This window comes from Thermobia domestica, chromosome 14 (genome assembly GCF_964235325.1).
Source record: "Thermobia domestica chromosome 14, izTheDome1.hap1.1, whole genome shotgun sequence".
Lineage (NCBI taxonomy): Eukaryota > Metazoa > Arthropoda > Insecta > Zygentoma > Lepismatidae > Thermobia > Thermobia domestica.
The window spans coordinates 63726338-63753368 of record NC_137467.1 but is presented as its reverse complement, the minus strand read 5'-3'; the positions used below and the strand labels follow the sequence as shown (position 1 = coordinate 63753368).

The 27031-nt window shown below is 34.3% G+C and overlaps 1 protein-coding gene across 4 annotated transcripts in view; it reads right to left on the bottom strand.

Annotated features, from left to right (window-relative positions):
- The window catches only part of LOC145669707 (uncharacterized), a 925722-nt gene that overhangs the window by 826241 nt on the left and 72450 nt on the right, over positions 1-27031 (bottom strand). For all 4 annotated transcript variants that reach the window (XM_081738014.1, XM_081738011.1, XM_081738010.1 and 1 more), the window contains exon 4: positions 3431-3582. The gene's annotated coding sequence lies outside the window, so the exon portion shown is untranslated. The remainder of the gene's footprint in view (positions 1-3430; positions 3583-27031) is intronic.

The following is a 27031-nucleotide window of genomic DNA, read 5'->3' as shown; positions in this document are numbered from 1 at the left end:
TTGAAAACGAAGTTTGATTTCGGACGTGCAACTGCTTCCATGAGTAAAGTTACAGCGTCTTTAGATAGTTGTTCTGGCATTTCTGATTGTTCTACAATGAAAGTATTTTTCCTCTAATTGACTTAACATCGTTGTCTGCAGCAATTCGGAATGCGTGTACCTGTGTATCTTGTACTACCTCTGGTCAGATGTCTTTAGTGGAGTATAAGAATAAGCGTTGTGGTGTTACATTTTCAATAGAAATGCATTGCCAAACTTGTGGAGCCAAGACTGATTTCTACGTTTCAATCAAAAAATATCAGGCCTTGAGTCTAATATTATATTACTTTAATGGAATGCGTAGCTTAGGTAAAGGATGATAAAGTGCTCAAATGTTTTGTAGATTGATGAATATATCTCCACTTGCAAAGAAATTTGACAAAATAAACAAATTTCTTCTTTCAGCTCTTGAGCATATAGTGGAAGAAAATACGAAAGCATCCTGCTCTGAAGCTGTAAAAGCAAATCAACCTAATGAAGATGAGGAATGTAGGACTGATGTCTGTGCAAGTGTAGGTGGGACGTGGATGAAAAGAGGCCACACTTCGTTATATGGTGTAACATCAGTTATCACAATTGATACAGGCAAGGTGTTAGATATGCAGTGCGTGCCGAAATATTGTCATACATGTTCTACTACATCAAAATTGCACAAAGCGAATGCAAAAATTAAGGAAAATCACCTTTCATTATTCTCCAAAACTACAGTGAATCGAGTGGAAGCATGGAGGTTACGGCTGTGAAGATCACTTTCAACAGTTCAGGGAGGAAATTTTGTGTACGATATACAAGATATTTGGCGATGGTGACTCTAGTGCGTTCAAGTTAGTGGCTGAGAGTAAACCATGTAGGGAAAGTTGTGAAATAGTAAAGTTAGAGTGTATTGGTCATGTACAGAAAAGGATAAATAGCAGACTACAGCGTCTACTCAAAGATAACAAAGTACAGAAACTTGAAAATGGAAAACCGCTGGGGGGTAAGGGAGGACTTACGGGAAAGGAAATTGATTCTCTACAGCTATACTATGGGAAAGCCATAAGAGAAAACTTGCGTGATCTTCAAGCAATGCGAGAGGTTATTTACGCAATCTATTTTTATAAATTATTAACAAAGAGCAAACCAAACTCTGTATGTGCTGTGTCCAAATGGGAGAAAATTCGTGGTGTGGTTACAGCAGAAACCAAGTTACAGGGGAGCATTACGAGCACAGATACTTTTTACCAGAAACAGTAATGAATCATATTAACCCAAACTTTCGAGCATTTGCTGCCCCACAGATCATCAAGAAAGAACTGTCTTCGCGGCAAGACTCAAAATCCGAATGAACGTTTCAATAGCATGATTTGCAACGCTGTCCAAAAATGTCATTTGCTAGTGCAAGAGTGGTACATATACCTGTATATGGTGCATTGTAATGTTTTAATATTGGTTCCTCGATCAGGTGTAAGTTACTGAAGAAGTTAGGAATAACATCAGGTGAGTAAAAGTTAGGAATAACATCAAACAAAAGATTCAAGAAAAAGGAAAAGAGCAGAGAAGAAAAATGTGAAATACACAGAAAACAACGAAAAATATGGTTACAGTGCATTCTAAGTGCTTCAAGTAACCAGTAATTCATTTAAACTCTGCTAACCTTCACATACGTTTTTCTCAGAAGCACAGTTTTTCTACGTATATGTACACTCATGTCCAAAATGATTGTAGCATATCTAAACCTGTTATCTTGTAAGGGTATAATTTGATAATGATTTTGTAGGGTACTCTTAATACTGATACTATGTGTACAATTGAGAAATGTATATTTGTGGAAATTCCGTATGAAAATAATTATAAATGCGGATATTAGAATGAGTAAAACAAAATGTTGCTAAGTAGACAAGAAAGTTTTATTTTCGTTTTATCGTTCTTATTTACTGCTCTTGTAACATGCAATTTTGCACATACATGTCTTTGCCGATTATACACATACTAGCATTCTAAGAAATACCAGACGAATTCGTTATCAAATCATTTATCTTTATTATTATTGTGCAACAAGTATAATGCCTAAATATATTCTTGTACTTATGTTTTTTAAAGTTATGTATTGTAACATTAATGAATACATATGTATTACTAAATGACATGCATATTAGGTCCCTTACGGGCATTAACATTCAATGAAATGGAAGTAAGTGAGTTAAACGACAATTGAATCATGAGTGTCATTTAGTGAGGGCAGGAGAGTGCAATTCCCTTCCACCTAAGAGGTTGAGGAATACATATACTTTAATCGATTGTATACTAATGTACTGGCACAAAACATGAAAGTCTTATGTCGATGATGCTCTTGGCCCCCTGAAACGAAGACTGAAATGACGGTGCTCACATATATATATAAAATAGAACTAATTATGTATTCATCAACAGAGTGAAATTGAAAGAAAAAAAATATAATTAAATTTCATATTTATCAAGGATATTTTAAACAAAATAATTCTAAACAGCACAATAGTATCAGGAGCATATTTCGTATATTTTGATATAGTATTTCTTAGCTACACTGTTTAAACTTGTATTTATCTATTCAAATACCTACGGCAAAACTTCAATCCCGTCGCCCTTGGTTTCTAATTTCAGGGCTCTAGTATGTTAATTTTAATTAATTGATAAACAATTTTAATTAACTATTTAGAAATTGCGTATATTAGTAATCTGTTGGCAGTTAAATTACGCGCTTTCTAATGTTTAATATTTTGTTTAATTGCCGAAAAGAGTAAGATGTTTGATTACTCGTACGACATCCTTCAAGGAGTAGAAGGAGAGGAAAATGTTTTAAAAACTGCATGAAATGAGATAGTGGAATGTGAGGAAATATTTTACATAGTATACTCGAAGAAATTAGTGCGATTTTGCTTCTTCTTCTTGAACATATAAGTAAATATTATATTATATTCTGGATTGTAATTAACAGTTGTCATTAACACTTTTAATAATTGAAGACTACACATCGAACATTACGTATAATTATTATATTTCTAGAAAACTGATAATATCTATACGACATTTTATTTGCGAAAACTGTTATAACAAAACAAGATTTGATACACTAATTTTTGATGTCGGGTATTTTCGTGTCTTGGTTTATGTTAATGTTCCACTACAAAGATATAAAATGCTGAATGATAATTGAAAACGACATATGTGAGTGATGAGGAAATATTAATTGAATAGTACAACTGTCTTCTATTTACAAAATGCTGTAGTTCTAACAGAAAGTGGTGCAATAGTTAATCCGTATGTGAACGACACATCAAAATGGATATTTTGCAATAACTTGAATTGAATTATTCTAGTTGTAAAATAATACCTTATTTAATTAAGTAAACAAATATTCTCATTAATACTTTACCTGAAAAATGTGTTCTGTATTCAAATATTTTTTCCTATATGTATTAAACTCCTATTGCAAAATGCGCTCCAACGCTTAATTTTTCTGCATATATAATGTGCGTGTTAAATAATTGAAGTGTAAAGCTGTGTAAATGTTTAATTCACGTAAGGCTGAAACAATAGAAGGGCAAAATATTATTTTGATACAAACATTGTAAATATCAAGAATAGTTACATATTATCCAGTTGGTACAATACATCGTTTACACACTTGGGAATTGTATGTTTTCTGAAACTGACGGTGCTAATGTCTACTTATTACAAAATTCCAAGAACGTTCTGTATTTGGAATTCAAGTAGACAATAACTTAGTTCTATTGACATTTTCAAGTATGTACAATTTTAATTATATTTAAAGACAATTATTATCCAGGAAAGCAAGCCAATATAGGAACAAGAAATGCATGAAATAAAAGAAACAACGTTCGTAATGATTATATTTAATTTTACATGGTCTGACGTGAGCTAAACGGAAATTACTGAAGCTAATGTATGACCCTATTCGCATTTTTGGAATAAAACAAATGAAAAATTTTGGTTTTCAACAAGAAATATTACATGTATGTTAACCTATTCTAACAATATTTGTGTATAGGAATTTTTTAAAGCTTTTATGCGGCGCAATCCCACCAGTTTTGATACGGAAATTAGGTGTATGTAGTGTAGACGTGTGGCTCCGCTGTTACGGTGTGCAAATCCACCAAATTAGTTATGACGTACTATGTGCGATCTTATGAAACAGAATGGGATCATTACTTCGAATGCCACACTCTTCCACTTAGAAAGGATTTCGAGTGAAGAATTCCTTTCTATGTGTGTACAGCTCTTTTGCACGATAACTACTAGTATGGCAACTCTCTGTTTCTCTCAGCCTCAGCTTCTCCGTCTGTTTCTTGCAGCTGACGGGTTTGAATAAAACTCTATTACACTGACCATTATAAATTAAGTAACAAATGGATACTCAGGAGTTTAAGGATAGTAAACGCATGCTGGTGAACAAACTGTTAATTTAATTAAAGAAGCATCTATTTTACACCGCACAAGGAAAATTACCAAACGAAAGTAAGGGAGAAAAAATGATATTGCACGTAGGTGGCACTCAAACTGGAAACTCTGAAGACACAAAAATATAGTATGCTGACACCAATAATGGACATACTCACCTTGCATAGCAATACAGGATTCACAACGTTGTCTTATGCTGGCAATTAGTGTTTGTACCAGATCATTTGGTATCTGGTTCCATTGTTGAAAAGGAGACCATTGAAGATCTTGGAAAGTTTGTGGAGGGTTATAAGGCTTGCAATGTGTTGTCTTAGAACATCTCACACATGCTCGATCGGGTTAAGGTCCGGGTAGCTGGATGGCCACTCTATTTGTTGAATATGGTATTGCTCGAAGTGATGATCGACCAATTGTTCTTTATGGGTACGAGCATTATCGTCCTTTAGAATGAATTCCTGAACTCTAGGACGTGCGAGAAGTACAACGTGACGATCCAGAACATTATCCCTATAGTGCTGAGCTGTCATTGTGTCACGCAAGAGAACACAGATCAGCACGTCCTCCAAGCGAGATGCCACCCCAGGAAAGAAAATATGAACCATCATAATTTTCCCTTTCAAGAATACTGGATGCATGGTAACTGGTTCCTGTTTCTCGACAGACAATTTCCCTCAAGAAACACTGTCTAGAGAAAATCTACTCTTCCTTAAAGAGAACAGACTACCATTGCTCCTGGGTCTATTTCACCTGCGCTCTTGTTCAAATTGAATCGCTGCCTCTTGTGACACCGGGTAAAGAGTATAGAAACCACTGGTCTTCTGACATACGACCCAAATTCGTGAAGTTGCCAGTGTACTATACTCGTTGAAAGAGGAAGGGTCACGTGGCAAGAACAGCCTCCACATGCACTTGAGTTGCTGTTGCAGACCCGTTTCTTCGACTTGTCAAACGGATATATCGATCATCCTTTCTGATGTCACACGCAGACGACCAGCATTCCAACGTCTTGGAGCAATTTGCGTTCTTTGGATCATGCTCCATAACCTGCTGAGCACTGCTCGATCGATATTGAGCCACCGGGACACGCCGGAATAATGCTGCTCTGCTTCCAATCTACCGATGGCACGCTAGTGTAATTCATTAGACAAATGATGCCTCAATGTCATATTCGCGTGTTTTACTCCACTAGACTTGCCTCTGCACTCTACACACACTGTCAGCCAAAAAGTCCGTGAGTTCATGCAATTTTCGCCCGTACCTAATACTTTACGAAGTCGTGTGAGGACAGCATAATTGCAAGTTCTTCCACACAATCTTTCCCTGATCTTCGTCTATGCTCGTTATATTATGACATCCATTTTCTCTGCATTTCACCATCCCCTCAGCCGTCTTTTATTTTTATTTCATATTTTGACTTTGTTTCTTAATTTATGACTGGCAGTGTAGTTTCAGACAAGAACACCTTCATTAGTTAGCTGGTTTGAAATTGATCTGAGATATGTTGTACAGTCCGCGGGTTAGAAATTGTTAAGTCCAAATTAATAACAAACGCTTGCCCCGTTTTCTAATGCAATCCAGAAATACGTATCTCGATCGATTAGTTATTTCTTGTCTTCAATCCCACTCCCTCCCTCCTCCTCCTCTCCTTGTCTAAAGCAGCGTGTTCGACGTAATACACTCTTTCCATTCAGACCAAAAAAAAAAAAAAAACCAGGAATCTAGTTTACAATGTTTTAGCTCTAAAACAGTCTTTTGAATTCGTTTGTTCTGAAATATCTTTAAAGAGCCTATTTTAAAAAAATCTCACAACCTTCCCACAGCTTCATTAATACCTTTAGTTTCATCTTTCCCTTCTTTAAAGACTGCAAGCTAGTAAGATGATCCTTAAGAAATCTATGGAAATTGCCAATAACGGCAGTAAGTTTTGTGCTTCCTAAAGTCTGTAATGCACGCACAGAGCTTGAGAATATCTACTGACAGAAATGAATGTTATTCAATGATTCATTTAATTTTTTTTCAGTAATTGCAAGTAAAGGTCCCAAGAGTGTCATTTGGGCCTGGAGGATGTAATTTCCCCTCCCTTGAGCTTCATAAATATATATTGTTTGAGTAAATGTATAGTGATACACTAATAAAAAAGTGAAAAAAAATTGTCGGCGGAGACTCCCCCCCCCCCCCAATAAAATATAAAATTACGCTGCTTTTAGCAACAAACCTGTAGAGTTACAATAGCACATTGCTAGGGAGCTTATATTTCGTTTCAAGAGTCGAAAGTTCGACCTCAATGAGTTCCTGGGCGACATTGAGAGAGACAGACACAGAGAGAGATTGAAATATGGAGACAGAGAGGAATGATTTATATACACAGATTTAGAACTGGGGAAAAATGATCGGACAGCATTCGTATTATGACTAAAATTGTGATTTTGTAAAACAGAAGAAGGGAAGGTTTCGAACTGCGAGAATCACATTAGCCAGTTGTCGAAATAAGGTGGAGAACACTTTTGAGAGCATCAGATGATTACGAACGGAGAGAAAGATCTTGAGAACTGAGGAATTAAGAATTTAAAAAAATATGAAGCTTGCGAGACGGGTTTCGAACCGGGAACCTTGTAGTTATCGAACAATGACTTTATCCTCTCTGCTACGGAGAACTCTGTACTCATGCACATACGTTTCCTGTAGCTACGTTGAAAGCTAACTTAATGGAATATTCCAAAAGTTGACTTGGTGGATGCGTCGTTGTGATAGGATATAAACATCTTGTAACTTAGTTACAATGTACATAATGAACTTCTTGTTCAGAATACTTTTTAGGGCAGTAAAATTTGTTACTATAGTGTTAATTGGGTTACATTTGATAGAACCATCTGATAAAGTAGTGCCAAATCCTGTGCGTCATCATCTGTTAGGTGAATGGTTAATGCAAGTTACTCCTACATGTATAGTCCGAGCTTCGAATCAAGACCATTCTTATTGATTATTTTCTTTGAGCTACGCTCATACTGTGCATTCCACAAATTCAAATTTGAAGTAATGTAGTCACAGCTAGTTTAATTCGAAATTATTTTCAAATATGATATTTGTTATTACATGCGTTTCTTTAACTTGCGATGTTTCAAACTTGATATTAAATCTCACAACCTTAATGTAACTCATTTCCCTACGGCATATCATCATAAATGTTTGCACAACGACGACAGTCAGGCGTTAATACAAAATTCATTCTTTACTGGAATGTATGCATATATATTTAGAAAGTTTGACTCGAAAAGAAAAAAACGTATAGTGCAACATTGACTCTTGGAAGAGTTTCAAACGAATTTACCATACGTATAAGTTACCATCTCAACAATGTACTGTAGGGGCTAAGACACTGAAACCATTCCAGGGAGAGAAAAGGGTTATAAGTAAAAAAAAAAAAAAAAGTAATAGAATACAAAAAATATTGGTGTCAAATTCATAGTTTTCTGATTCGAAGAGATGAATAGTGGCTACCAGATGGCACTCCTCACTTGTTTGTAGCCTTGCGTGAATGGAAAATTGTTTAAAAAGTATATTTTACATTCAAGTATGATTGTTTAAAAGAAAGCTTGTCCTTCATCATTATGTTTTATAATTATTTTCTACTGTATTTCTTATTTATAATAACATATTTTCTATATATATATATATATATATATATTGTATTCTATGTTATAAGTTTCTTAATTACATTTTACGTCTTACATTTGAAGAGTAGCTTATGACAATTCAGAGCATGTGGGACATACACAGAATGCAGGCCTTGGCAATACAGAGATCCTGCCGCACAAAACCACTACTTTTCTGTAAATTATATGTAATTTTATAGATAATGATAGACATTTTAGTAAAACATGCCCTCAAGAAAGCCTTGTCTTACGCCCCTGCAAAGCAGTGAAAATTTTAGAAAGTGAGCGGTTAGTAATGTCTCCCCAGAAGTTATAACTCCGATTTCTCCGAGTGCGATATCAGTATCTGTGCATTATCACTTTTCACCCACAGTGTATTGAAACGTACTAAAAAGAAACTGTTCTGAATTCTTCACTGGTTCCCCCTATGACCTCATACCAATAGGGTCAACCTTGGACATATCCACATCTAAAATATCACCTTTTATGTCAGAGATCACGAAAACTATCCATTCGACACAAATATAGGATATTTTCGATTCTTTTTGCCTGTCACTCTCCCATTGTCAACTTCACGCCAACCAAGGCTAAATTTAAACTTACGCAGCATCCACAGTGTCACTATTCCTCTTTGCACATGAATTCGACACTAATATTGTTCGTATTTGACGTCTTTTACATGTCATCTTCACCTTTTGGTAGAATGGTTTCAGTGTCTCGCCCCCATAACTATGGAGGAATTTCAACCAACGTTAGTATAATTAAAAATTATCATTTGAAAACTAAGTGTACAGGTGATCTTTTTCGGAGAGGAATTCGTTAACTACTTTTTCGTTATCAATGTATTGCCCTTTCCTTAAGTAAGATCTTATACTCAAACACAAATCATGTCTTTCAAAACTCTAATGGAAAACGAAACGAATCGTCGTATGCATGTTGCGTTTTCGAAGAGAAAAAGAGGAAAACATTGATTGCAAAAACGTATAATGTTATCATATGCATGCAAATTTATAACTTATTAAACGTGTTGGCTTGTTAGATGAGGGGTTAGTAAACGGGATTCTTCTGCTTGTGGTCCTACCTTCGAACCTCGTCCATTCCTGTTGCGTTTCTCTTTTAGCTACACTGAGTTTGTGCATTCCAGATCTTCAAGCTTGAACCAAATTTAATACCAGTTAGTGAATTAAAAGTAGCTAACACTATTTTCAAATACGAGACGTTATTACATGCTTTTCATTAGCTTACAGTATTTAACTTTGATATCAATTCTCCCGTCCTTCATTTAACTCATTTCTTGACGTGTTTTGTTACAAAATGATGAGTGCTGACGGAAAAATTGCTTTACCACTTAATAGTGACTGCTTTGAAAGCAAGTGCAAAATATGAGAATTAAATGTCATATTTGTAGTTGCGTGTGGAGAAGAAACAAGCTTGTGAAACAAAGGTTTAAGAACAACTCAAGTTATTAATATAAACTTTGCCGAAGATTATCCACTTATATCATCATAAAAGAAATACGAGAGACGTTCTGAAACGAAGAAATACAACATACAACTTTGCAAGCGGACACAAAGAAACCTAACGTAACAAGACTAAAGACGATTTATTTAGGCGTAGTGATCGTGGTTGAGTGGTCAAAGCTCTCGATTAGTAATCTTGAGGTTTGTTGTTCGAATCCGTGTCGGGCACTTTTTTTTACTTTAGGATTCTTGATGGCGTTTGATCGACGATGACACACGTTTTACTATATTCAGATATTTCAATACTCGGATGTTTCAATACTTGAACTACCAAATCTTCATTGATAATAATAGTAATAATAATACTTATTATTATCTGATAGAAGATTAAAAGCTAGGAGCTAATTATCGCTCCGGTCATACCGTTACAAGCAGAAACGTGACATTAGGCAAGAATATTTCTGTTTTGTTTAATGTTGCCCACGAGAAGAGAAATTTCTCATCTTGTTTCTAAAACAAACAAAATAACATAAGAATTAATATTTTACATTCAAGACGGGATAAGGGTAACTCAAATTATCATGTCGCGTTAGAGGTGAGAATCGAGATGAGATTAAAAGTATCGTAAATATTTCTCGTCTTGTTACGATTCTCGAAATAGTGCTAAGTAACAATTGCTCTGTAGACGGAATCATAAGCTTTTTGTTACTTTGTATTTTACAGCTCATTGAATTATGGTCTGTGTAGATATTTTGTTTTAGCAAGACTTTTATACTTACCTCTGCATACCCTAAGAATTAGTATATTATATGCCTTACTGTTGAGTGATATTCAATTATTTCTATAACAGTTATTTTTCTTAAAACATACAGTAGAACACTTTCTACAGGAAACATTAGTGGAAAGCTTTTGTTTAAAACGTGGGTAGTTGCAAATGTGTATCTTGAAGGTACGGAAACCCTTCTTTGAAATCCCTACGTTTAAGTAAGTTTTTCCAAATTTTAGACCTGCTTTAAAACTTTTAAAACCATAATTATTATTATTATTATTATTATTGAAGTGTTGTTAATTTAGTGGTTCACCCTATTCCAGCCAGCTCCCGTCTAGTGGGCATTGTGCTGAATAAACACCGTGTGTGTAGTTTTCTCCGGATTTCGCTTCCTCCCAGTTTCTGTATTTCAATATTTCTTTCATTCTCATAATGGGCTTCTTCTGTAGCTTAGCCGGCATAACCATTACTTAAAAACAATTTTTTGTATGGCTTTTCTGAGTTCAGTACCCGTACTTTCTACATGAAATTGGCCTGGAAAGATTCCGTTTAACATTTAGCTACTTGTAGGGACGTATGCAGAGGGTATGTCCTGATGGTCCTTACAATTGTCTCCAATCTCGACTATTTTCTAACTTTTGCCTAACGCTAGGGTCGATTTTACAGAATTTAATATAATCTATCCTCACACGGAATTTGTCTTCTATATTATTATTATTATTATTATTATTATTATTATTATTATTATTATTATTATTATTACTGAATATTTGAAACCTAAATATTACGTCCTATTCCAATGCAAATAAGCATACTGAAGTTAAGAAAATCAGAAGATTTTTTTTGGACTCTCTATAAGGATGAATTGCTTTATAAGAGATACTTTGGAAGGAAAAGAGGGGAAGCAAAGAAGGTGTCAGCTACTGAAGAATATGAAAATCGAACCTTCGGATGCCTTAACAGAAACTAAGTAGGATTTGTCTTCATCACGATACATAGTAGCGCTCTTTCTTTGGGTAAAATACGTTGGATTATGTTTGCGTTAAATTGGTATTTTAACATTATATATATATATATATATATATATATATATATATATATATATATATATATATTTATATATATATACAAAAAATAGTTCGTATTTACCAATTTTGGTTGAACGAATACATGGAACGTGTTGAAAATGACGAACGGAAATGTTATTATTACTTTTAGTAAGAGTGGAAGAACATAGAAACAATTCCACAAAGTCGTTTCAGACAAATTTATGACTTATATTAATCCCTAAGGATGACCGTTTTGTATTCACGAATTGTTTGCGAAACACGCCGTTTTCAGACAGTAGGAATCGAGACTGTAGATTGTGACGTCGTGTTAGTTTTCTCCCTGTGAAGGAAGTCGTTTCAACTCTAACTTGTAAGAACGAGAGAAATTGACTATGTTTTATGTTATTATACATCAGAAATACCAACTTTGTAAATTATAAAATATTTCTAATTCCATTCAAAAGTGAAACAGCAGACTCATAATACCTTCACCTAAAACGAAACACAATTACGATTCCCCGTTTTTTTCTACATATTTTTGGTGAAAACATTTTAATGAGCAATAATATGCAACTGCTTTTTGATTCGGATTGGTTTGGGTTAACAGCTAGAAAATGTAATCTTTACGTTTAATGTCCCACAATTATGCATGTTAGGTTGAGGAAGACTATGATTAAAGCAACTGAACTATGATGGACAAATTGGTAGAATGAGAAAGTGGGAGTGTCCCGAGAAGACCCAGTTACTGAAAATAAATATAAAACGAGAATAACCGAATATAATAGAGGTAAGTAACGGAGATACTTTCGGTCTTTTTTTTAAAAAAAAATAAATTAAACTTAAATTCTCTGGACTATAGTATTTTATCATGACCGAAATCAGTGTTTCATCGTTACTACAATATTGCAATCGTAAACGTTTGCAATTTGTTATATAGACGAGTGTTTCTTTACTCTTACTTAGAAGAGCAGACTTAGGGTAGTGGCTTGAGCAGTCGTTTCGTCAGTCAGCGGTCCGCGGTTCGAGTCCAGCCAACAAAATTCCGAAATATTTTATAATTTAGAAAGTAGGTATTTCTGATGTATAACATAAAAATAGTCAATTTTTCTCGTTCTTACAAGTTAGAGTTGAAACGACTTCCTTCACAGGGTGAAAAGTCACATGACGTCACAGTCTACACTCTCGATTCATGTAGTCTGAAAAAGGTGTGTTCATGAATACAAAACGGTCATACTTAAGGTCTAGTATGAGTCATAAATTTGACTGAAACGACATTGTGAAATTGTTTCTACGTTCTTCCATTCTTACTAAAAGTAATAATAATATTTCCGTTCATTTTCAACACGTTCCATATATTCGTTCAACCAAAATTGGTAAATACGAACTATATTTTGTATATATATATATTGTTAAAATACCAATATAACGCAAACATAATCCAACGAATTTTACCCAAAGAAAGAGCGCTACTATGTATCGTGATGAAGACAAATCCTACTTAGTTCCTGTTAAGGCATCCGAAGGTTCGATTTTCATATTCTTCAGTAGCTAACACCTTCTTTGCTTAACCTCTTTTCCTTCCAAAGTATCTCTTATAAAGCAATTCATCCTTATAGAGGGTCCAAAAAATTTCTTCTGATTTTTCATAACTTCAGTATGCTTATTTGCATTGGAATAGGACGTAATATTTAGGTTTCAAATATTCAGTAATAATAATAATAATATAGAAGACAAATTCCGTGTGAGGATAGATTATATTAAATTCTGTAAAATCGACCCTAGCGTTAGGCAAAAGTTAGAAAATAGTCGGGATTGGAGACAATTGTAAGGACCATCAGGACATACCCTCTGCATACGTCCCTACAAGTAGCTAAATGTTAAACGGAATCTTTCCAGGCCAATTTCATGTAGAAAGTACGGGTACTGAACTCAGAAAAGCCATACAAAAATTTGTTTTTAAGTAATGGTTATGCCGGCTAAGCTACAGAAGAAGTCCATTATGAGAATGAAAGAAATATTGAAATACAGAAACTGGGAGGAAGCGAAATCCGGAGAAAACTACACACACGGTGTTTATTCAGCACAATGCCCACTAGACGGGAGCTGACTGGAATAGGGTGAACCACTAAATTAACAACACGTCAGTAATAATAATAATAATAATAATAATAATAATAATAATAATAATAATAATAATAATAATAATAATAACAATGGTATTAAAAGGTTTAAAGTAGGTCTAAAATTTGGAAAAACTTACTTAAACGTAGGGATTTCAAAGAAGGGTTTCCGTACCTTCAAGATACACATTTGCAACTACCCACATTTTAAACAAAAGTTTTCCACTAACGTTTCCTGTAGAAAGTGTTCTACTGTATGTTTTAAGAAAAATAACTGTTATAGAAATAATTGAATATCACTCAACAGTAAGGCATATAATATACTAATTCTTAGGGTATGCAGAGGTAAGTATAAAAGTCTTGCTAAAACAAAATATCTACACAGACCATAATTCAATGAGCTGTAAAATACAAAGTAACAAAAAGCTTATGATTCCGTCTACAGAGCAATTGTTACTTAGCACTATTTCGAGAATCGTAACAAGACGAGAAATATTTACGATACTTTTAATCTCATCTCGATTCCCATCTCTAACGCGACATGATAATTTGAGTTACCCTTATCCCGTCTCGAATGTAATATATTAATTCTTATGTTATTTTGTTTGTTTTAGAAACAAGATGAGAAATTTCTCTTCTCGTGGGCAACATTAAACAAAACAGAAATATTCTTGCCTAATGTCACGTTTCTGCTTGTAACGGTATGACCGGAACGATAATTAGCTCCTAGCTTTTAATCTTCTATCAGATAAAAATAAGTATTATTATTACTATTACTATCCCTGAAGATTTGGTAGTTCAAGTATTGAAACATCCGAGTATTGAAATATCTGAATATAGTAAAACTTGTGTCATCGTCGATCAATCGCCATCAAAAATCCTAAAGTTAGAAAAGGTGCCCGACGCGGATTCGAACCACAAATCTCAAGATTAGTTTGCGAGTACCTTGACCACTCAACCGCGATCACTACGCCGTAATTAAATCGTCTTTAGTCTTGTTACGTTTGGTTTCTTTGCCTCCGCTTGCAAAGTTGTATGTTGTATTTCTTCGTTTCAGAACGTCTCTCGTATTTCTTTTATGATCATATAAATGAATAATCTTCGGCAAAGTTTATATTAATAACTTGAGTTGTTCTTAAACCTTTGTTTTACAAGCTTGTTTCTTCTCCACACGCAACTACAAATATGACATTTAATTCTCATATTTTGCACTTGCTTTCAAAGCAATCACTATTAAGTGGTAAAGCAATTTTTCCGTCAGCACTCATCATTTTGTAACAAAACACGTCAAGAAATGAGTTAAATTAAGGACGGGAGAATTGATATCAAAGTTGAATACTGTAAGCTAATGAAAAGCATGTAATAACGTCTTGAAAATAGTGTTAGCTACTTTTAATTTACTAACTGGTATTAAATTTGGTTCAAGCTTGAAGATCTGGAATGCACAAACTCAGTGTAGCTAAAAGAAAAACGCAACAAGAATGGACGAGATTCGAAAGTAAGACCACCAGCAGTAGAATCCGTTTTACTAACCCCTCATTTAAGAAGCCAACATGTTTTATAAGTTATAAATTTGCATGCAAATGATACCATTACACGTTTGTGCAATCAATGTTTTGCTCTTTTTCTCTTCAAAAACGCAACATGTATACAACGATTCGTTTTCGTTTTCCATTAGAGCTTTGAAATACATTATTTGTTTTTGAGTATAGGATCTTTCGTCTCCTTTTATAAAAAGTTCTAGCAAGTACAACTCTATTCACACAACAGTAAAAAAAAACTCATACTGCCTTAGAAAATATTCCTAAAAGGCGAAACTGTATCATGCACTCGGCGTAACTAACGGGAGTGTCGTGAGAGAGTCCTACAGCGAAAAGGGGCCCCCCGAAGTTTCGTAATTCCACTTTGGAGGTTTTTATATAATTTCACACTTTTTCCTCAATGTCTAAAATGCAACTATTTTAGCCATAGATGAGAAAGAAGTTGTGAAGGAGCTATAGACTGTGAAGTCTACTGAAAAGATTTACCACGTGTTTGCAGCAACAACTTTACGTTTTCGAACAATAATGAACAAGTTTGATTGAAAGTTTACCTTACAATGAAATAACTAAAGATCTAATCTTATATACCTCTCATTGATAGTAATGTTCCGTATTTGTTTAGAAGCCTATTCTTTTATAACTTTACCTATGGTGCATGGGGTCCTTGGTTCGATCCCCGCTGGAGGCTAATGAACTTTATTATGGACAAACACTGTGTGCAAGAATTTTCTCGAGTTTCTCCCGTTTCCTCCCTTTTCTTCATTTCGCGATTTCATTCATTTCTCAGCATCAATGTCACCATTAGCGTAATCGGTATAAACGTGGGACTTAAAACTTAAATATTACATTTCATTTTTCTTTTATAACTGTATCTCAATTTTCCTGTGACGAGAGCAACATCTAAGCGAGCATTCAGTGAATGAAATCACTAAAACCAATATTCATAGCACAATTGTGCAGATGAAGTTGAGCCTTTTGGCAATTTTTACCATGGAAAGAAAAAAAGCAATACATTGATATCGAAAAAGTAGTTAACGAATTCCTCTCCGACAAACATCACCTGTACACTTATTTTTCAGATGGTAATTTTACCGTGTGCGTGGGTTTTCTCGGGGTTCTCCCGTTTCCTCCCACTTTCTTCATTCCACCATTTCATTCATTACTCATCATCACCGTCTCCTTTAGCCTAACCGGCATAACCGTGGGACGTAAAACTCAAAGATTTCATTTCATTTTTTTCAGATGGTAATTTATAATTATACTTACGTTGGTTGAAATTTCACCATAGTTATGGGGGCGAGACACAGAAACCACCGTTACCAAGAGGTGAACAACACATGTACAAGATATCAAATACGAACAATATTAGTGTCGAATTCATGTGCAAAGATGAATAGTGACACTGCGGATGCTGTGTAAGTCCAAATCAAGCCTTGGTTGGCATAGAGTTGACAATGGGAGAGTTGCAGGCAAAAAGAATCGAAAATATCCTATATTTGTGTCGAATGCATAGTTTTTGGAATCACTGAAATAAAACGTGATATTTCAGATGTGAATATGTCAAAGGTTGACGCTATTGGCATGAGGTCATGGGGGGAACTAGTGAGGAATTCAGAACTGTTCGTTTTTAGTGCGTTTCAATACACTGCGGGCGAAAAGTGATAATGCACAAATACTGATATTACACTCGGAATTATCGGAGATATAACTTCTGGGGAAACATTACTAACTGCTCGCACTCTAAAATTTTCACTGTTTGTAGGGGCGTAGACAAGGCTTTTTTTGAGGGCATGTTTTACTAAAATGTGTATCATCATCGCCAAAATTAGATATAATTTACAGAAAGGTAGTGATTTTGTTGGGCAGGAGGTCTGAATTGCCAAGGCCTGAACTCTGTGTATGTCCCAGATGCTCTGAATTGCCATAAGCTACTCTTCAAATGTAAGACGTAAAATGTAATTAAGAAACTTATAACATAGAATACAATATATATATATATATATATATATATATATATATATATATATATATATATAGAAAATATGTTATTATAAATAAGAAATATAGTAGAAAATAATTATAAAACATAATGATGAAGAACAACCCCTTTTTCTAAACAATCATACTTGAATGTAAAATATATTTTAAAACAATTTTCCATTTATTCAAGGCTACAAACAAGTTAGGAGTGTCATCTGGTAGCCACTATTCATTTCTTCGAATCAGAAAACTATGAATTTGATATCAATATTTTTCGTATTCTATTATTTTTTATACTTATAACCCGTTTCGCTCCCTGGAATGATTTCAGTGTCTCAGCACCATAGTTAATTGTTGTGATGGTAATTTATACGTATAGTAAATTCGTTTGAAATTCCTCCAAGAGTCAATGTTGCACTATACGTTTTTTTCTCTGTCAAACTCTCTAAATATATATACATACATTCCAGTAAGAAGTGAATTTTGTATTAACACCTGACTGTCGTCGTTGTGCAAACATTTATGATGATATGCCGTAGGGAAATGAGTTACATTAAGGTTGTAAGATTTAATATCAAGTTTGAAACATCGCAAGTTAAAGAAACGCATGTAATAACAAATATCATATTTGAAAATAATTTGCAATTAAACTAGCTGTAACTACATTACTTCAAAATTGAACTTGTGGAATGCACAGTATGAGCGTAGCTCAAAGAAAATAATCAATAAGAATGGTCTTGATTTGAAGCCCGGACCGTACACGTAGGAGTAACTTATATTAACCATTCACCTAACAGACAATGACGCAAAGGGTTTGGCACTACTTTATCAGATGGTTCTATCAAATGTAACCTAATTAATACAATAGTAACAAATTTTACTGCCCTAAAAAGTATTCTGAACAAGAAGTTCATTATGTACATTGTAACTAAGTTACAAGATGTTTATATCTTATCAGAACGGCCCATCCACCAAGTCAACTTTTGAAATATTGCATTAAGCTAGCTTTCAACGTAGCTAAAGGAAACGTATATGCAAGAGTATAGAGTTCTCCGTAGCAGAGTGGATAAAGTCTTGGTTCGATAACTACAAGGTTCGCGGTTCGAAACCCGTCTCGGAAGCTTCATATTTTTTAAATTCGTAATCATCTAATGCTCTCAAAGGTGTTCTCCACCTTAATTAGACAACTGCCTAATGTGATCCTTGCAGTTCGAAACCTTCTCCTCTTCTGTTTTACAAAATCACAATTTTAGTCTTAATACGAATGATGTCCGATCATTTTTCCCCAGTTCTAAATCTGTGTATATAAATCATTCCTCTCTGTCTCCATATTTCGATCTCTCTCTGTGTCTGTCTCTCTCAATGTCGCCCAGGAACTGATATTGGTTGAGATCAAATCTTCGACTCTTGAAACGAAATGTAAATTCTCCAGCAATGTGCTATCGTAACTCTATAGGTTTGTTGCTAAAAGCAGCGTCATTTTAGATTTTATTCGGGGGGAGGGTCTCCGCCGACAATTTTTTTCACTTTTTTATTAGTGTATTACTATATATTTGCTCAAATAATATTATTTATGAAACTCAAGGGACGGGACATTATATCCTCTTCTCCTGCCCAAATTACTCTCTTGGAACATTTGCTCGCAATTACTAAAAAAAAAAAAAAAAAAAAAAAATGAAATGAATCATTGAATAACATTCATTCCTGTCAGTAGATATTTTCGAGCTCTCTGCGTAAATTACAGACTTTAGGAAGCACAAAACTTACTGACGTTATTGGCAATTTCCATAGATTTCTTAGGGAGCATTTTACTAGCTTGTAGTCTCTGAAGAAGGGAAAGAATGAAACTGAAGGTATTAATGAAGATATGGGAAGATTGTATGACTTTTTTTTTTTTTTTTTAAAAAAGGATCTTTAAAGATATTTCCGAACAAACGAATGAAAAAGGCTCTTCTAGAGTTATAATATTATAAACTTGATTCCTGTTTTTTCTTCGTCTGAATGGTAAGAATGTACAACGTCACACACACTGCTATAGTCAAGGAGAGGTAAAGGAGGGAGGGAGTTGGATTGAAGATAAGAAATAACTAATCGATCGAGACACGTATTTCTGGATTGCATTAGAAAACGGGGCAAGCGTTTGTTATTAATTTGGACTTAAAATTTTTGTAACAATTTTTAAGCCGCGGACTATACCCCAATTGAAGGAAAGTCTCAGAAGTATCAGAAATGAGGTTCCCGAAAATTCGTTAGCAGTATCTACTCGATTCCTACACTCTTTACTGAGAACTGCAAGGCTTGGAATATGAATTCACTGAAGTGATAATTCCTTTTCGTAATAAAGTAGATGTATTATAAAAAGATAGGAATATTTACATTAAGTTTAGTAAAAAGTGTTCGTTACAAAATCTGCTAACTTACATAATTGACTGAGAATAACTCCCAGAGTAATATTGAGAATGTTTGTACGCCAGATTACCGAAAAACCAAAGACGTGATAGTCTTTGCAATAGTTAATAAGATCACACTTAGTTGTGAGTGATGAACAAAATGAAAGAGAAAGAATTCGAAAAGAGGAATGCAGACTCGAGTAGAATATTACGCTGATATAAGACTTCTAATCCCCATCAAGTCTTAGCACGATACTGCCCGCCGAGTTTTCTAAGTTAACTTCATACTTGCTAAGGTACTAAAAATTTTTATAAGCTCTTTGTATATTCTTTCTGCTTCGGCCTCTGTGGCTGCTGCGCTCCTGTTTTTGAGCACAGGAGTTGAAGTGATCGAAGAACCGTTTCAAGGGCAAATCCGTCTTCTTTCATAGTGTGCTACGTCCCATTCTCTGGACTTGGAGAAGATGAAGGGAGAGGGAAGAGACTGAGAGATTGTTCTTCACCGTTCGCTTCTAGCACCAATTGCAGTCAGGTGGAATAATGCCTCTATCAGGTTTTAAGATCACGCTTTGAAAATTGTTTTAATACTAACTTTTATTTATTCTCTCTCTCGTCTTTTTTTCTTTTCCAAATGAGACTGTAGTACAAGTTTATTTTCTTTTTATATACCCTTATATTCATACAATTATTTCCAGATCTGTGACTGAGAAAAACTGCCGGAAAGCTTTTATTCGCGGGGATGGTACCCGATGAAGAGTCAAAACTTCAATTCTTCAAAATATGTGTTTTCTGGAAATATGTAACTTCCACTTTTCAGCCTGTATATTTCATGAAGCTATTGGGAGTCTAGGATAGGAACACTTTACTTTGTATGAGTAAAGATGTTCGATTTTTAAAGAATGTAAAATGTACGTTTTATGTAATTTGCCGCCTGTGTTCAGTTTTTGCATGGTTATTTCAGTATATTATTTTTTCTACTAAAAATGTATTTTCACGTCACGTCTGTTGATGTCAAGAACTGGCAGCACCTTCATTCCTGCCTCTAGCCAGCGCGTTCTTATTAAAAATGGTATGTCATGCAGTGTTTCTTTCAGACAAAATGTTCCGGGGGTTACACATAATATTCGGAAGGGCAATGCCGGTATCAAAATTCACAAAAGTAAATCCCCACGTTAAGCGGGTTTGCATATCCAGGCTCTTAACTATGAAAACATTTACTATCACTCCAACCCCAATCATTTCACAGATTCAACCTGTTGTATATAAGTTATTAGAACGTAAAATTGAATGTAGTTTATACGAAAAGACTTTTATACATTGCAAGACCTGTAACGCCAAAATATTCACCACAAACTTATAGTCGTATCGAAATAAACAAATAATAATAATAATAATAATAATAATAATAATAATAATAATAATAATGTGGATCAGGAAACTATTTTACACAAAAGTCTGAAGAAGCTCAGTGAAGGCGTACGAACTGGTCGAGCGGTTTGGGTGAATAGTCTATCAATCATAAGTGTATGTGTTCAAACCCTATAGGTATTATTCATTTTTTCTTTCTTAAAGGTGTGTTCCTATTTTCATCAGAGGACTGAGAACATTTCTATGAATAAATCTTGGGCAACTACTTTTCTCTCAAATTCGATTAGAAAGGAACATTATATGAATTGCAAATCTAAAATCCAAAGCTGAAAACAAAATATTAAGTATGTTCAACATTTCATTATTTACCTTTGATTTGTAATGAAAAACTAATTATAAGAATTGATAATTTTAGAAGATTCTCCCCGGGTAATGGTCAATATATGAATGAGAGAAAACTGATAAAACATTATTAGTCCACTTTGGGCATGATCGAAAATGTGGCCACAAAGGGGGAAATTTTTGTCGACAATGTCTCAAATTCTCCCACAGGCCATGCCCTGAAATCATCACTGTTTGAAAGGTTTCCTTAACAAATACCTAGCTAGAATCAGGGGCGGATCCAGGGGTGGAGGACGGGGGATCGCCCCCCCCCCAAAAGAGGAAACTTTCTTACTTTATATATATAAATAAAATTTATCACAGTTTGAAGCCCTTAAAAGTTGCATTATGACAACCCACCTCCCCCCCGAAAGTCGGTCCTGGATCCGCCCCTGGGTAGAATATTACAATTATTTCTCGTTCTACGTTTTGAAATGACAAAATCATAATTTTAAAGAGAATTATAATACGATAAGCATAAATATTTATAGAACTAATGAAGTAAATAGTATTGTGTAAGTTATAGAATTCTAATCGGATTAAAACTAGAATATTCGTTTGCATGCACTTTAAAGTAAATCCTCTCTATATGGTAATTCTTACAGGAAAGCATGTTTAACTACAATTACTTAATCAATATCTATATATATAAAAGAGAACGTACAAATCCTTTGTGAACTCATCACGCTAATACGGCTGAACCGATTTCTTTCATTTTTGGGGGGTTGTTAGGATTTGGACCCTAGATGGTTTTTATCATATCACTTTAATTTTTAATTACCAGTGTCTTGAGATAATGGACCATTCAAGTCTCCATAGTTCATCATAGGTAAAAATAAACGTATGTATATGCAACCCGCATGACCACGTGACTCGGCGGGTTAACATAAATGACAGGCGATGCAATTTGAAAGCGAAAAAGTAAAAATTATCTAAGTAACAAAGTTTATTGCGTTCCGGGGTGACCGCAGCGAAGCGGGGTGAACGCTGCTAGTTTTTAATAATATATTTTTATTGTAATATTTTTACTATTCAATGTCGTATACACTTCATTTCTCAAAGCAAAACCTCGCAAATGTATACTGGGCTAGTGAATATTATCAAATAAATTATCATTTAGTTTACGTAAATACTGCATTGCCTGATTTCAAACTTCGTACATTAAATAATAATAATAATAATAATAATAATAATAATAATAATAATAATAATAATAATAATAATAATAAAACCATAGCCATATTTTATTAGAATTTCAGGCTTACTCAATAAATGAATTCAACGTAGTCTCTATTCGAAGTTGTATTTGTTCGAATCCGATAGAAATATAAAGAGAAACTTCGGCAACAGGTAAAAGAAAAATGTTACTTTGGTGGGACTGGAACTAACGTTTAAGAGTTTCTTTCAATTTACAGACAAATGCCTTATACACTTTGTTTATTTTCTTTAAGTTAACTGATTCACTGAACGTATCTGAGTAAGTTTTCTTTATTTTCTACTCGGTTATATAATCATTTCCTTTAAGCTTGAACGACAGGAACACGAATTCAAAAACATATTAATTAAAATTCCAAACTTCCCCCACCGGGAATCGAACCCGTGACCCTGTACACGAAAGGCGCACGTGCTAGTCACCAGACCAGCTGTAAGAGCGAACGAAACGTATTTTGTAGTGTCTGACGTTTATACCCATTTCACCCTGATGTAATATGTCTATTGACTTTTTAATGTTTATCGTAGTTGTTATTTTGAGGAATGATAAATGTTGTTCATATGGATTCTATTACGTTTTCGTCTATAAATATTATATAAATTATCAGAATTATTCATGATCTTTCATGGAAATTCACTGGTGCATGCGCAGTAGAAACAGAAGAATGCAGTTTATTGATATTAGTCCGAATGCAAATTGCTAACAGGCTGTCAGAATTCCTTAATGAAAGCAGTTGTTCCCAACCTGAGGACGCGCAGCTTCCTCCTGGTTAAGCATGAAGGGGGCGAAAGCTACTGGCAGAAATGAATTGTGAAATAAGTAAATAAATCACCACTTATAATGACTCTAAAATTTAGATTGACAATTTTATAATGACCCTTTAAAAAATATTGAACTAGGAGGGTATGCTAAAGACTTGCTGGAAATAAATATAAATACCTGAGATTATTATTATTATTATTATTGGTCTCCCACTTCTTGACTGAGATGTGAAATATTCACCACTTTCTTCATACCACTAAATCAATTTCTTCACTGTTTTCTTGTCACAGCCTATACCCCTAGCTATCTGAATGGCAGTTTGTTCCATAGTTAAACGACCTATGATTTCCCCTCGCATAATAACAGATAGCTCTCTACAGCCTTTAGAGCAAGGCATTTTGACAGCCTGTAGAAATTTGCATTATGATTCGCATTAGTAATGACAGTAAAGTGGATTTTTCTACTGTGCATCATCAGCATCATTATGTCAGAAGTATTCCGGCATTACCAGTGGGTAACTTACCGCTACTGAGAAACTGCCATGCACTACAAGCTTCTGTTAAAATTTCCTTCTTCACATACGATTTTTCTGTTTTGATATCGCCAATAGCCTAATTCTGCTTATATATAGTCTAATTAATCCCCTCCCTCTCTTTCTTGCCACCATACCCTCTAGCACATCCTTCATGATACAGTTCCTACTTAACCAAAATCCCAACCAGTTTCTCTTCCTCTTCTTAATAATATTCTTTTTCTCCTTCCATTTCTAATACCCTCTCATTCGTTTTCCTCTCGACCCAGCTATTTCTCTCCACTCTTCTCCACGCACATATTTCGAAAGCCTTCAATTGTTTCTCATCATTTTTGCATAATGTCTATGATTCTGCCTTATAAATACAGTAAAATACAGTACACGAAGCATTTTATGAGCTTTTTTTCAGTTCTATTCAAGGTCCCACAAAATAGTATTTTCTTCATCCTAAAGGCGTCTTTCGCCACTTCTATCCTTGCTTTTATTTCACGTTCCCCTGTCATATCATCAATAATACTACTCAGATATCGAAAACTAGTCATTTGCTGTTTTCTTCCGCTCCTACTTCCATATTTCACACCGATCGCTTCGTTTCAATCACCATGGATTTTGTCTTTCTAACATTTATCCCAATTCTTCAGAAGCTTTTCTCAAGTTTCCTACATATTATTCATTTTCATTTTAGATTCTGCAACAACAACCATATCAACCCCAAACCGTATACACCTCATCATTTTATCTCCTACCGAAATTCCATCTTTATTAGGTAGACTCTTTTTCGTTCTCTCTTCTATATAGCTATTAAATAATGTCGGCGAAAATCTCTGTTGAACTCACCTTCCAATTACACTGTCCGTCTACCTTGCATGCACGAGCGAATTTCCATGTAAGATCATGAATAATTCTGATAATTTATATAATATTTATGGACGAATACGTAATAGAACCTATATGAATAACATATCATTCCGCAAAGTAACGAATACAGTAAACTTAAAAACAATCAATACATATTACATCAGGGTGAAATAGGTATAAATTTCAGACACTTCAAAATACACTTCATTCGTTCTTACCGCTGGTCTAGAGGCTAGCACGTGTGCCTTAATGTACGGGGTCACGGGTTCGATTCTCGGTGGGGGAACTTTGGAATTTTAATTGTTTTATATGTTTTTTGAATTTGTGTTCCTGTCGTTCAAGCTTAAAGGAAATGATTGTATAACCGTGTAGAAAATAGGGACAACTTACTCAGATACGTTCAGTGAATCAGTTAACTTAAAGAAAATAAACAAAGTGTCTAAGGCATTTGTCTGTAAATTGAAAGAAACTCTTAAACGTTAGTTCCAGTCCCACCAATGTAACATTTTTCTTTTACCTGTTGTCGAAGTTTCTCTTTGTATTTTTATCGGATTCGAACAAATAGAACTTCGAATAGAGACCACGTTGAATTTATTTATTGAGTAAGCCTGAAATTCTTATTAAATATGGCTATGATTTTTATTATTATTATTATTTTGATTTTTATTATTGTTATTATTATTATTATTATTAGTTAAAGTACGAAGTTCAAAATCAGGCAATGCAGTATTTACGTAAACTAAATGATAATTTATTTGACAATATTCACTAGCCCAGTATACATTTGCGAGGTTTTGCTTTGAGAAATGAAGTGTATACGACATTGAATAGTAAAAATATTACAATAAAAATATATTATTAAAAATATTGATTAAGTAATTGTAGTTAAACATGCTTTCCTGTAAGAATTACCATATAGAGAGGATTTACTTTAAAGTGCATGCAAACGAATATTCTAGTTTTAATCCGATTAGAATTCTATAACTTACACAATACTATTTACTTCATTAGTTCTATAAATATTTATGCTTATCGTATTATAATTCTCTTTAAAATTATGATTTTGTCATGTCAAAACGTAGAACGAGAAATAAATGTAATATTCTACCCAGGTGCAGATTCAAGACCGATTCGGGGGGCATGGTGGGTTGTAATAATGCAACTTTTAAGGGCTCCAAACTGTGATAACTTTTATTTATATATATAAAGTAAGAAAGTTTCCTCTTTTGGGGGGGGGGCGATCCCCCGTCCTCCCCCCCTAGATCCGCCCCTGATTCTAGCTAGGTATTTGTTAAGGAAACCTTTCAAACAGTGATGATTTCAGGGCATGGCCTGTGGGAGAATTTGAGACCTTGTCGACATAAATTTCCCCCTTTGTGGCCACATTTTCGATCATGCCCAAAGTGGACTAATAATGTTTTATCAGTTTTCTCACATTCATATATTGACCATTACCCGGGGAGAATCCTCTGAAATTATCAATTGTTATAATTAGCTTTTCATTACAAATCAAAGGATTACGAAATTTGGAATACTTAATATTTTGTTTTCAGCTTTGGATTTTAGATTTGCAATTTATATAATGTTCCTTTCTAATCGAATTTGAGAGAAAAGTAGTTGCCAAAGATTTATTCAAAGAAATGTTCTCAGTGCTCTGATGAAAATAGGAACACACTTTTAAGAAAGAAAAAATGAATAATACCTATAGGGTTTGAACACATATACTTATGATTTATAGACTATTCACCCAAACCGCTCGACCAGTTCGTACGTCTTCACTGAACTTCTTTAGACTTTTGTGTAATGTAGTTTCCTGCTCCAATTTTTTTTTTTTTTTTTTTTTTTATTAAGATACGACCATAAGTTTGTGGCGAATATTTGGGCGTTACAGGTCTTGCAATGCATAAAAGTCTTTATTGTATAAGCTACATTCAATTTTACGTCCTAATAACTTATATACAACAGGTTGAACCTGTGAAGTGATTGGGGTTGGAGTGGTCGAAAATGTTTTCATAGTTAGGGACCTGGATATGCAAACCCGCTTAACGTGGGGATTTACTTCTGTGAATTTTGGTACTATTTTATTTATTATTACATTACAGACATGTTATTTTGATCTCTTCCTGAGGTACGCTCTCAGAGCCTCGGGAGCAGTGCTCCCCAGCAAAAAAAAAAAAAAAGTCTAAAAGCAACACCGTCTTCATGCATGTTTGCAACGAACGTTGTTTTCCTTAATTTTACTCCAATAATTTTTAAATTTGGCTGCTGTTTACTTTGCTGCGGTGCTAGTTTATTTCTTTTGACTATGGGAAGAAGTGAAAGAGTGTATATAAAACGTAATTTCAGTGGGAACATATTTACATCGCATTTGGTAGATAAAACAGTGCCTAGAGGAGATTTGAAAACAAAGTTTGATTTCCGACGTGCAACTGCTTCCATGAGTAAAATTACAGCGTCTTTCGATAGTTCTTCTGGCATT